Source organism: Salmo salar, chromosome 24, assembly GCF_965601325.2.
Source record: "Salmo salar chromosome 24, fSalSal1, whole genome shotgun sequence".
Classification (NCBI taxonomy): Eukaryota; Metazoa; Chordata; class Actinopteri; order Salmoniformes; family Salmonidae; genus Salmo; species Salmo salar.
The window spans coordinates 21,995,372-22,008,102 of NC_138314.1; the positions used below are offsets into that span (position 1 = coordinate 21,995,372).

The 12,731-nt window shown below is 42.7% G+C and overlaps 1 pseudogene; it reads right to left on the minus strand.

Annotated features, from left to right (window-relative positions):
• The window catches only part of LOC106585344 (bridging integrator 3-like), a 30,956-nt pseudogene extending 18,646 nt beyond the window's left edge, over window positions 1-12,310 (minus strand).
• Between the last annotated feature and the right edge of the window lie 421 nt (window positions 12,311-12,731).

The following is a 12,731-nucleotide window of genomic DNA, read 5'->3' on the forward strand; positions in this document are numbered from 1 at the left end:
TCTGGTGAGCTGCGCTGGGCTTTAACAACTCTGGACTCCTGAGGTGATATTCAAAAAAATACTGAACCAACTGACCAACCAAGGGCCTAGAAACGCTTTGCTTGTGCGTCAGCTCTCAACCAGTTAACCGAATGCCAAGCTATGCGGCTCAGAGAGACATACTGTAGCAGAACACGGTCATGTCAAACATCTTGTCGACTGAGACTGTCTGAAAAGGAGGCCTCTAAACTCAAGCACCAACTTGTGATAACAGAAGGGTTGCATGTCAAAATACTGCGAAGGCCACCTAACTACCAGGCTCAATATGATGGAGAATAATGTATTTTGGTTTTTGTATTTTCTAACTTATGATGACTGCTTCACTTCCAGAAGTAAGAAGGTATACTTGGCTCCATGCTGCCTGGCTGAAGAACTGTCCAGCAGACCATGGCCATGGAGCCAAGCAGGGAAATTATACCCTATGGAGCCAGCCAACGCCTCCAATCCTACGCACTGTACAGCAAACCTGCACCTTTGTTACTGACCTGCAAAACGGCAGTGATGTAAAAATACAATACCACATAGACATCTTGCTGTTCCTGACCATATGACTCAAAGCAGCTCAAAACCGATTCGAGATGATTTCGAAAGCTCAAGTAGAGTCCAGCAAGATGAGTGCTGTGTAGTGCAAAGCTGGCCTCCCATATTTGTCCGAGGTGAAGGTTATGAGGGTTATTAGCATAGCCAGAGGGAAGAGGACTCAGAGGAGAACAGTAAGAGATGTTAACTACACTTCAGGGTTCTGACACACTGTTTAACTAAGAGGGACGTGGAGAAGGAAAGAGAAAAGCAGACTGAAAATGGATGATCACAAATACATTTGCCTTCGACATTTTCATAGAAATGGGGTAGAGAATATTGACTACTCTTCATCTTTTGCAAGGGTTCCAGATTTTAAGGGGAGAATAACTCTTGTTCTGATGTAAAAATGTTACTCATTTCCAATCTTCAGAAGGATGAGAAGACATTTCATCTTAAATACAGTCAAAATGGAAGGACTGTTCTTGGCAGACCACCAAGCCAAACTCTTGAAAAGACCTACCATAGGTCACATGCTGTGAACCACAAGCAGTCACCACACATCTTTGTCCAGTCATTCCAAATGGCTACTGTAAAACTTGATCTGAGCACACTGTGTGTTTTACGTCCAGTCTTTGCTGGAAGAATGCCTGAATGCCTTGTTGAGTGCTTGAAAGGAATTCACAGAGATCTTCAGAATATGTACAGACAGGGACATTGTCACTCAAGGTAAGGCCACAAGACATAAAAGGACGCTGGGAAAACCAGTCTAAAGTACACTCATGGAAAAAGCACTCTTCTAAAATTGTAGTAGAATCAGGTCTTGTACATATTTGTTTTTCTGCATTCTTGATGATCAGTGTGATTCCCTGTTGACTGACTTCTCTCTCTTAACACAGATGTCTCTCACAGTGCAATGCCCTGAAGAAACACACATGCAATGACATCCCTATGATTACCTTTGTGATTACCTGCAGCGATGATTTTAATCAAATATGTGATGTACACATGGCAAATAATATAAAGGAGCTGAGAGCAGAAGCAGCATTCCTCACAGAGAGAGACTGTGGAAGATCCTGCAGAGAACAAATCCCATTAAAACAGCCTGTGACATTTCCAAGTGAAGCTATTCCATAGTACGAGTTATTTTAAACACTAGTGAGTCACAAATGCATCCGATCTACAGCTCTCTGATATTCGACAAAGACGAGCAGCTAATAGACCAGTGTTCTGCTGGAGACGCTCTCAAAAGGAGACAAGAGAAGAAAAGAGATCCTGAGTGAGTTTTTTCTTCACGTTCACACAATATTGACAAAGATGAAAATACACTTAGGAAAACCAAACCCTTTTGGTTTCAGCCGTTTGAGTGTTTGAAGAGAGGGGAGCGTATGAGGCATACCTGTCAGAATTCTGAATCAAATGCTCATAGGTAGAGCTGTGAAAGCTAGGCTGGGGGAGGGTTTCTTCTACCATTGTATAGGTCCCCTGCCTAAAAGAGTATACCGTTTATTGGCCCCCTGCCTAGAAGAGTATATTGTATATTTTGGTTTCAATAGACAATTTCGATGCAAGAGGACCTGACCTAGATGTTGCTCTGGGGTTTTTGAAATTGCACCCCACCTGGAAAATAATCTAGGAGAACGACTCGGCTGTGGTGTGAGGCTGAGGAAGAGCAGACAGGACCTGACCTTCTCCTGGTTGAAGGAGTCCATCCTCTTCGTGGCTGTGTCCAAAGCAGTCATGGACTCCAGAAAAGCCTGGTCCTGTTCACACAGTGGGTTACTGAGCAGGTCCCCTGAGATCTTCACTGCTGCCTTGGACATGGCTGAGAGACACATATAGAACACGCAAGGAATATTGTTATTACCATGTTAAAACTGAGCCTGAGAAGGGAGGGAGGGAGGGAAGGAGAGAGAGAAAGTAAGGATAAGAAAAAAACCGCCATAACCAAATAGATATGGTGGAAGGGAGAAACATCACCATGCCAACATACAATCTGTGTTATTAATTGTTGGCCTGGTTTGACTATTTGGCCCAGACATGCTTGGTGGGCATGGCTAGCAGCAGAGGTTAGCACTGTGCCAAGACTGACACAGCGGGAGGGGTTCAAAAGTTTGAGCTTTTCGTGTAATAAGCTAAAAGGAAAGTAGGATAGAGCAGCACAGCATCAGTTGGAAGGAGTCGAGGGTGTGGTGGGCTCGGCGGCTGTCATGAATATTCACAAAAGCACTGGGGATCTGTGCAAATGTTTCTACAGCGCCAGCGCCAATTACTGTTAATCTGCACCCTTGACACTTTATCTTTAGACCCAGAGTGCATATCGGATCACAGCATCACAATCAAAAGAAATGACCTGCACTGGGGACACGCAAAGAAGTTGATAAGACAGGAAGTAAAAAAAGAAAAACATCAGACTAAACGTAGGACACATTCAAACACTCTTAGGATCGGGTAAAGACCCATTTACTGTCAATCAACCATATGCAGGTGGAGTTTCTGGTTTTGTAATAACAGGTTGAGCCTGACCTAACCTGGCATTCACATGAGAATGTCTATGTGGGTAAAACAAGCCACGTTGATTTAGTGGTTATGGAACAGACTAAAAGTCCCTTTCTCACCAAGTCCCTTATTTTTGTCTGAATAATTTAGACGAAAAAAATAAATACAGCACGTCTTGTTTATGACACCTTTCACACTAATTGCGAAATATCCTGCCGCAATCAGTCAGTTATTTATTTTTGGGCCAGGTTCGATTTTTGCGTCTTTTCGCAAGTGAAAATAAACTGTTGACCAATAGAAATTGTTATCTGGGATACTGCCACTGACACGCCGCGCACTACCCCTGACAGGTCTGTGTTCTTTGTGTGAATTAATTCATTTATATTTGCCAGTTTTTTTTGCGTTTACAATTAATCAATGCTGCAATGTATCAATTTAGCCAATGTGATCACATCACACCAGAGCTACACGTCACTCTCGCCATTAAAACTTCTCCGCCAGTTCATTGCCATTCAGCAAGCAAGAGGATCGATCGATGCTTCTCTTCTCAAATAAGCCTATTAGTTTAACCCCCTAGAGTCAATGTTCGCGCCCCTGCGAAAATAAAATGTACATAATAAAAATAACTTGAAATATATTTTAAACAATATTGCTGTTCATTGTCTATCTATATGTTACTCGTTCAAGAGCTAGAGGGGAAAGAGAGAGGCCAGTGGCTTTGCCAGCAGAGATGCGTGAATTGCGCAAGAAGGGAACAGTGAAGACGGAGATAAGTTAGAAGTTAATTAATATATTAACTAATCATTCATATAGCCTATATATTAGGCTATGTATTATAGGCCTGCTAAAGTGTAATATAGACAACCATAAAATACAGACCAAAAAAGATCTGCTGGAGTTTACCCTTATCAATACGTTTTTGCGAAGATTTAGATAAAGCACTCACTCAAAATAAAATGTAGGCCTAGTGTCAACATAACCACCCGTTGCTTCACTAAAATTGATCAACGGCTGATTGTTTATGGACAGGTTGTGTGCATTTGTTCCTATTTTCTAATGGTTGTCAATTTCATCCTGATATCGCCTAGGCTTATATCTGTCTCGATATCTTCCCCTTACAACTTTCGTCAAATTATATGATAGGCTACATAGATTTAGCATTATCCTATAATGTAGAGTGGGTTTTGATATCCTACAGAAAGGATTTAAAGACAATGTTTTTAATACGTTTTGTTTTGGGGAAAGGAGAAATGTGATTTGCTTATGTGTCTAAGTGGGATGCGCAGCAGGCTGCTTTGATTGACGGGTTCTTTTAGGTGGGTGGGTGTGCGTGTATGAGTTCGCTAATTATCCATGTCCATTCAGGAAGTTGCCTAAAATAGGTCTTGTCTGTCTGGACTTCACCTCTTTAATCAGATAGAAAGAAAACTATTGGCAGCAAACATCATGATGGTCAGTTTATGTGCGTGGAATGACGACAGTTCCCAGTTATGCTTTTAACTGAATGAATCGCAGCCAAGCTCCTTTCATGAATAGCCTATCCTAATATTTTCAGTTGCATATTATTTGTCCGGAAGTATATGATTTTTCTCTCATTCTGCATCCTCTCATAGCCACTTTGAACAACACATTGCCACTGATAATGACTGCAGCCGTGTTGGTGGTGTTATGCGATTTTTTCGAAAAAGTGGAGGGTACAACGTATCGGCTAGCGTGACAAAATCCGATTGTGATTTTTTTCTGAATTCGGGCAAAAAGATTGCACTGCAGTTGGTGAGCAAAGATCTTAACATGGTTGTCAAGCTACAGAAAATCTAACTGTTAAATTCCATTGTATCAGGTAATGAATAAACCGTTTGTGTTGCCAATGTAGAACTTGACTCAGTTTTTCTGCTTGCAGTCAAACAGATTGAAAAAAATGGCTCGTGGCCAGTGATATACCGACTCAGTAAAGATTTCTCTCTAAAGGCTTATGGACTTGCCTCAGAAGAACCCACAATTTCATTGTCTTACTTTAAATAGACTAGACAAATGATTGTGTTATGAAAAGCTGTGTGGAGCACACTGTGTGTTAACATATTGTGCAGGCAGGTCTACTCTTTGTTTGGTTGCTGTTGGTGGAGAAAGGACCTGTGCAACAGATGGAATCCATTAATTCTAATGAGACATTGACAGCTCTGATACTTTGATGAGGCATCATCCCATATTCCAGAGCACAAAGCAGAGGAAATGAAGAATCCCCACACTCCCCCATCCTTCCCCTCTCCACCCTCAGAGTAGCTATCTACCAGGGGCACATTCTGCTACTGCTCCTCCCAAAGATACACATTTCCATCTCCAAAAGAGCCAACCAAAAATCTATATTTCTTCTGTGCAGAAATACACAAGCTAAGAGTAAAGCATGTGATAAATATTGCTAATCTTTAAGGGCTACTGAATAAAACCTCACATTCCAAAATTGCTTAACAGACATGTCCCTGAAAAACCTGACAGGCACAACAATTAAGGTGTCAGTAAATGTATGCCTAGTGTGTGAAAGAGATGAGACGAATGAGAGCAAGTTAGTGACAAAGGAGATTTGTACATGAAAGAAAAGCTGATCAGTGGGAAATCCATTTTTTTCTGAGATTGGACAAAATATACAACACTGGGTCAACAACAAACCTATATCAGTCTCTGTGCTTTTCTTCATGTCTTTGTGGAGCTTCTTTGTCTGATCTTACAACCTGTAAAGGAAGGGATTTTGTTTTTTTTCAAGTGTACCTTGGATATCACAATAATACAACATATGACATTTGGTAAGCATCTGTCCAAGTACAGTTGGGCATCAACAGAGCAAATTGACAGTAGGATCATGTTTTTACATTCAGCAGCTAGAGTAGGGAGAGAGGGAAAGTACTGAAAAAGGGTCCACTGTGTCCATCCTGATCAAACCCCTCTAATCTCTATAAAGCATTCACTGACAGTCTTACTGGGATATCTCAGTCCAGCCTGCATGTTACAAATAAACACCTACAAGTCACTATGGACTGGGACATTCAATAGGATTACAAAAATGCATTGATTTAATATAAAACACATTATTATGACTTCCCTTTTGCTAATTAAAAATACTAGGATTGCTTTTTGTTACTGTCAACTAAATTCTGGCATAAAAGCATTTATGTCTTCAATCATACCTCCGCATTCATTTAAATGATGGGTGTTAAAATGGCAATTACGAGACTATGGAGGCTGAATCGTGTGCCGTTCATTATATCAATTAAGGGAAACGAGGGGCTGTTTAGCAACTCCCAGGAGAATGCTGTCACATCAGTTTTCAGGGTTTCATTAAGGGAGGGGGGAGGAGAAGGGGACTGAAAAAAACAACAGTTTTCCTATTTCCATCTTCATTCTCCAATCTGTGTGAACTGACGGGAGGCAGGAGAATGCGAGGGCTGAGGAGGGCTCTTCTGGATGTGGGCCAGAAGTCCGTTTCTACAAGGTGTTAATGGAGGCCTGCTGGAGCAGCTGCTACTTCTCGCTCCTGTGTGCCCCAACAGTTTGCCCTTTACTGCCGCCAACAGCCAGCCTCTCTACACTCCCAGATGCTGCGGTATAATGCCGTAGGAGTATGGATTTAGAAGCTGATCTCAGGTAGACAAATACTGCTATGGGATTATAGATGCTAGATTTACTGTGGAAGACATTGGATGATGAAATAATTTGCTAAATTTGACCTGACCGGTCTTTCAAATGACACTGAGTATATTTCCACACAAATTAATAGATATAATGAATTCAACAACAGTTCAAAGAGCTAGATGGCAGATTTATGTTCACTAAGAGTTAACGATATGTAACAGAGGGGAGTGCTAAGACGTCTGTACATGCCTGCTCCTCTTACTCATCATGTGTAAGAAATGTGTATGGTGGTGCCATGTCTCCTACTCAACAAAACCTAAATGTGAAGTGCTCTCACTCAGTCTGCAGGCCCCTCGGGGAGTCTCTTTAACCTCTACACACAACAGGGGAGGGCCTCCTATGTGCTAGCTCACAGAAGGTCTTGGGCAAGAGAATGCTTCTCTCCCTTGTTTCACACAAACCATCTACACTGAAGAAAAAGATAAACGCAACATGACAATGTCAAAGATTTTACTGAGTTACAGACCATGGGGCACTCTGTTCACAACGTTGACATCTGCACAATACATTTGAAACCGGGATTAATCCATAAAATAGCACACCACTGAAGTCTGTTACGATGACGAACTGCAGTTAGGTCAAGACCCTGGGTGAGGACGACGAGCACGCAGATGAGCTTCCCTGACAGTTTGTGCAGAAATTCTTTGGGTGTGCAAACCCAGTTTCATCAGCTGTCCAGGTGGCTGGTCTCAGACGATCCCGCAGGTGAAGAAGCCAGATGTGGAGGTCCTGGGCTGACGTAGCTACAGGTGGTCTGCGGTTGTGAAGCCGGTTTAACGTACTGCCAAATTCTGTAAAACGGCATTGGCAGCTTATGGTAGAGAATTTATCAATTATCTGGCAACAGCTCAGGTGAACATTACTGCAGTCAGCATGCCAATTGCACGCTCCCTCAAAACTTGAGACATCTGTGGCATTGCGTTGTGATAAAACTGCACATTTAATTGTGTCCTTTTGTCCCCAGCACAAGGTGCACCCGTGTAATGATCACGCTGTTTAATCAGCTTCTTGATATGCTACATCTGTCAGGTGGATGGATTATTTTAGCAAAGCTGAAATGCTCACTAACAGTAATGTAAACTAATTTGTGCACAACATTTGAGAGAAATAAGCTTTTTGTGTATGGAAACAAGGGACCAACACTTCACATGTTGCGTTTATATTTTTATTCAGTGTATATTGTGTAATCTAACTCACTTCAGCATTGGGTCAGAAGAGAGAGGTGAAAGATTCTAACATGGTATTTCTCATGAAAATAATTATTTCAAGGTTAAATGTTGAGAGAACAGGCATGTGTGTTCACCTCTAAAAATCAATGGAAAACTTACACTTAAAATAGCACTCGTTATGTTTTCTAGTCTGTCAATTCCGCGTTCATCTGCAATGAGGGTTTTTGCTGCACTAATGATGCAGAGTCAATACATACAGTATGTAAAACGGAGTACAAATGAGAAATTAAGTCATTATCTCTAGCACAATAACAGTGTCTACATATGTAAAAATGGCACATTTCTATGATCTGTGGTTAAAAAGAGAGAAAAAAGGTCCTAACAATGACTCTCTGTGACATCACATAGTAGGATTAAAAGTTAGCTATTTCTAAGGGTATTTTCTTGCTGCCCAAAAATCTCATAATGTTTGAAGATCAGTTCATCGGGTAGAACTTCTACAAAATGTAGAAATGTGCCGTTTTCACATATGTAGACACTGGTTTGGTGCTGGAGATAATGAATATGAGTTTGAAAAGAGGAGTTGCTTCTTTCACATGCTTTGCTTGCTGTTTGGGGTTTTAGGCTGGGTTTCTGTACAGCACTTTGAGATATCAGCTGATGTACGAAGGGCTATATAAAATAAATTGGATTTGATTTGAGTTGCCCTTTAACATTAGTGGCAACAAACTTACTTTTGGAGCTTGTTATATTCTCGTTCAAAGTCTCTTTCAACCTGTAAAAACACATTGAAACTCATTGTTAGATACAACATTATCATCTTTGTGTTCATGTTTGTTCATTCAATGTTGTTACCTTCGATTATGGTCCTAACATGTGCTTGATGAATACTGAATATCCCTACTATTGGAGAGCCAATAAAGCCATATCCTGAGCACAGCCTGGCTCCCCCTAATTTGCTTCATATTGTTAGTTCTAAAGGTCTGGTTGACAGCCCCCACCCACCCCCTCCCTGCTCCGCCTCAGATCAGACTGGACTGATTGAACTGGCCAGCGCTGGTTATGGAGGTAGCAGGGGTTCCTGTCTTGTGGTTCTGTGGGCTTCTGGATAAACAAATAAACAGTGAGGGAGGCAGCTGCCAGTCTGTCAGTGGAGGGAGGGTTGTACACTGGGCTCCCTGTACTGTAGCCCACTCCCTGGGTCTGGCCTGGGATGTCACAGGAAGCTGCCTGGGAGCCCGTTCTGACTGTCTGCCACTGCCGGACCACAGAGACAGACAGATTACTGTGGAAGTGGTTTTCCCCAAAGGAAGGCACCCACTCACCGGCACTTCAAGGCAGCTACCTCTGCCCCCTCACATGGTTTGGACAAATTGGCACCCCACAGGCCCATGCTCATTGATGAGAGTGCAGTCACTTGTCTGACGATTTGCTGTTGGTTACCTCTAGTACACAATGGTCATTTTGTGAATAGACTCATACGCCTTATACAATAAAGATATTTCAGAAAACCCAAGAAACAAGTTAAAGATGCAGTTGGTCAGGATGAGGGACTTCATTTGGGTTTCCTCCTCATCTTTAAACTTAATTTCTGATTACAGGCTCCTTTGGAGGTCAATGATTGGATGTAAAAGCTTTATAACTCCTGTGCATTCAGTTCTGAAAACAACCATGCTGTGGGACCTGGAACATTGTTTGAGGTTTATGTGTGATTCTCTCCACAGGCCAAACAGACATGCATTAACTCCTTCACTGTCTAGGGTGTGGACAGAGGTGCTCTGCTCTCCCCAAGTCTAAATTCAAGGTTTCAGAGAAAAAATTGACAGGTTAAGCCAAATGTCCTCTTCCATAGCCACCACAGGGCTTTGATCTTTTAGCATACAATTTGAACAACAAAATGCAACCAAATATTTTTATTAGTTGGGCCAGACTTCCTAGCCTTCCCCTATAAAAGAGGTAAAAATATCAAGCTTGTATTTCTGCAGTCTGAAAGTCTCTTACTCATCTGTAACAAAGTGAGGAGTCGTAAGATCCCAGTGTGCTTCCATATACACTACATGACCAAAAGTATGTGGCCGCCCCTTCAAATTAGTGGAATTGGCTATTTCAGCCACACCCGTTGCTGACAGGTGTATAACATCGAGCACACCGCCATGCAATCTCCATAGACAAACATTGGCAGTAGAATGGCCCATACTGAAGAGCTCAGTGACTTTCAACATGGCACAGTAATAGGATGCCACCTTTCCAACAAGTCAGTTCCTCAAATTTCTGCCCTGCTAGAGCTGCCCCGGTCAACTGTAAGTGCTGTTATTGTGAAGTGGAAACGTCTAGGAGCAACAATGGCTCAGCCACGAAGTGGTAGACCACACAAGCTCACAGAATGGGACCACCGAGTGCTGAAGCCTTAGCGCGTAACAATTCTCTCTCCACATTTGCAACACTCACTACCGAGTTTCAATCTGCCTCTGGAAGCAATGTCAGCAGAATAACTGTTTGTTGGGAGCTTCATGAAATGGACTTCTATGGCCAAGCAGCCGCACACAACGCTAAGATCACCATGTGCAATGCCAAGAGTTGGCTGGAGTGGTGTAAAAGTTGCCGCCATTGGAGCAGTAGAAACACGTTCTCTGGAGTGATGAATCACGCTTCACCAGCTGGCAGTCCGACAGACAAACCTTGATTTGGTGGATGCCAGGAGAACGCTACCTGCCCCAATGCATAGTGCGAACTGTAAAGTTTGGTGGAGGAGGAATAATGGTCTGGGTCTGTTTTTCATGGTTCGGGCTAGGCCTCTTAGTTTCAGTGAAGGTAAATCTTAACTCTACAACATACAATGACATTCTAGACGATTCTCTGCTTCCAACTTTGTGGCAACAGTTTGGGGAAGGCCCTTTTCTGTTTCAGCATGATAATGCCCTTGTGCACAAAGCGAGCTTCATACAGAAATGGTTTGTTGAGATTAGTGTGGAAAAACTTGACTGGCCTGCATAGAGCCCTGACCTCAACCCCATCAAACACCTTTGGGATGAATTGGAACACCGACTGCAAGCTAGGCCTAATCGCCCAACATCAGTACCCGACCTCACTAATGCTCTTGTGGCTGAATGGAAGCAAGTCCCCACAGCAATGTTCCAACATCTAGTGGAAAGCCTTCACAGAAGAGTGGAGGCTGTTATAGCAGCAAATGGGGGACCAACTCCATATTAAGGCCCATGATTTTGGAATGAGATGTTCAACGAGCATCTGTCCACATATTTTTGGCCATGTAGTGTAACAACCATACAACAACCCGCTAAATAAAGCCTGGTAGCGAATGTCTAGTGAAATTTGACATTTAATTATGTATTGTCTAGTTTCATAGGTGTTGCAACACAAATAATGGAAGATCTTATGTTGGCACATTAGTAATTATTTTTATTTTTGGGGGGGACAGAAGACTGAACACTTACCGTTTTGGAAACAATCTGCTTTTTTTGGTTGTCCAATCTTGAAAGGCATCCTAAAAGTAGACAAAATTATAAATTGGTGGGACAGACCACATTCTGCACATCACAAATACAATCTAACACATCCAAACAGGCATTTAACTGAAATGAGGCATTTTTAAGGGGCTGGCAGACAGGTACTCTGACTGGTAGGTAATAATGTGTTGCGAGGTGGGTACAAGTGAACAAGTGAATCCTTTGGCTCAGTCACAGCTAGCCAAATCCAAATGCTGTTAACCCCTGGCCTTCTGGAGTGTGCTTCAGGAGCCCTGTGCATTGACTTCCTGTCATCACACGCCACATCTGGCTTCCATTACTGGTGGATATCACTAATTAGAAGTGGCTGTCCCCTCTGCTCTGTGTGGCTTTCCTGCAACTCACCCCCCCGGTCAAACACAGGCCCACATGTTGTACTGGCCATGGCCTGACAGATTGCTGTGAATGGAGACTGCAGCATGGCAGTTCACAATGCATCACTCTGCACCCCTTACAGAATCCAGTCTGCCTACATCCTAAGCCTACGGTATACAGTGCATTCGCGAAAGTATTCAGAGCCCTTTACTTTTTCCACATTGATACATTACAGCCTTACTCTAAAATGGATTAAATGGTTTGTTTTTCCCCTCAATCTCCACACAATACCCCATAATGACAAAGTGAAAAGTAAATTTTTCTTTCACATTGATAAAAATAAAAACAGAAATACCTTATTTACATAAGTATTCAGACCCTTTGCTATGATACTTGAAATTGCATCCTGTTTCCATTGATCATCCTTGAGATGTTTCTACAACTTGATTGAAGTTCACCTGTGGTAAATACAATTGATTGGACATGATTTGGAAAGGCACACACCTGTCTATATAAGGTCCCACAATTGACAGTGCATGTGAGTGCAAAAAACCAAGCCATGAGGTTGAAGGAATTGTCCGTAGAGCTCGGAGAGGCACAGATCTGGGGAAGGGTACCAAAAAATGTCTGCAGCATTGAAGGTCCCCAAGAACACAGTGGCCTCCATCATCTTAAATGGAAGAAGTTTGGAACCACCAAGACCCTTCCTAGAGCTGGCCGCCCAGCCAAACTGAGCAATCGGGGGGAGAAGGGCTTTGGTCAGGGAGGTGACTAAGAACCCGTCACTCTGACAGAGCTCAAACGTTCGACAGTGGAGATGGGATAACCTTCCAGAAGGACAACCATCTCTGCAGTACTCCACCAATCAGGCCTATATGGTAGAGTGGCCAGACGGAAGCCATTCCTCAGTGAAAGGCACAGGACAGCCCGCTTGGAGTTTGCCAAAAGGCACCTAAAGGAGTCTCAGACCATGAGAAACATA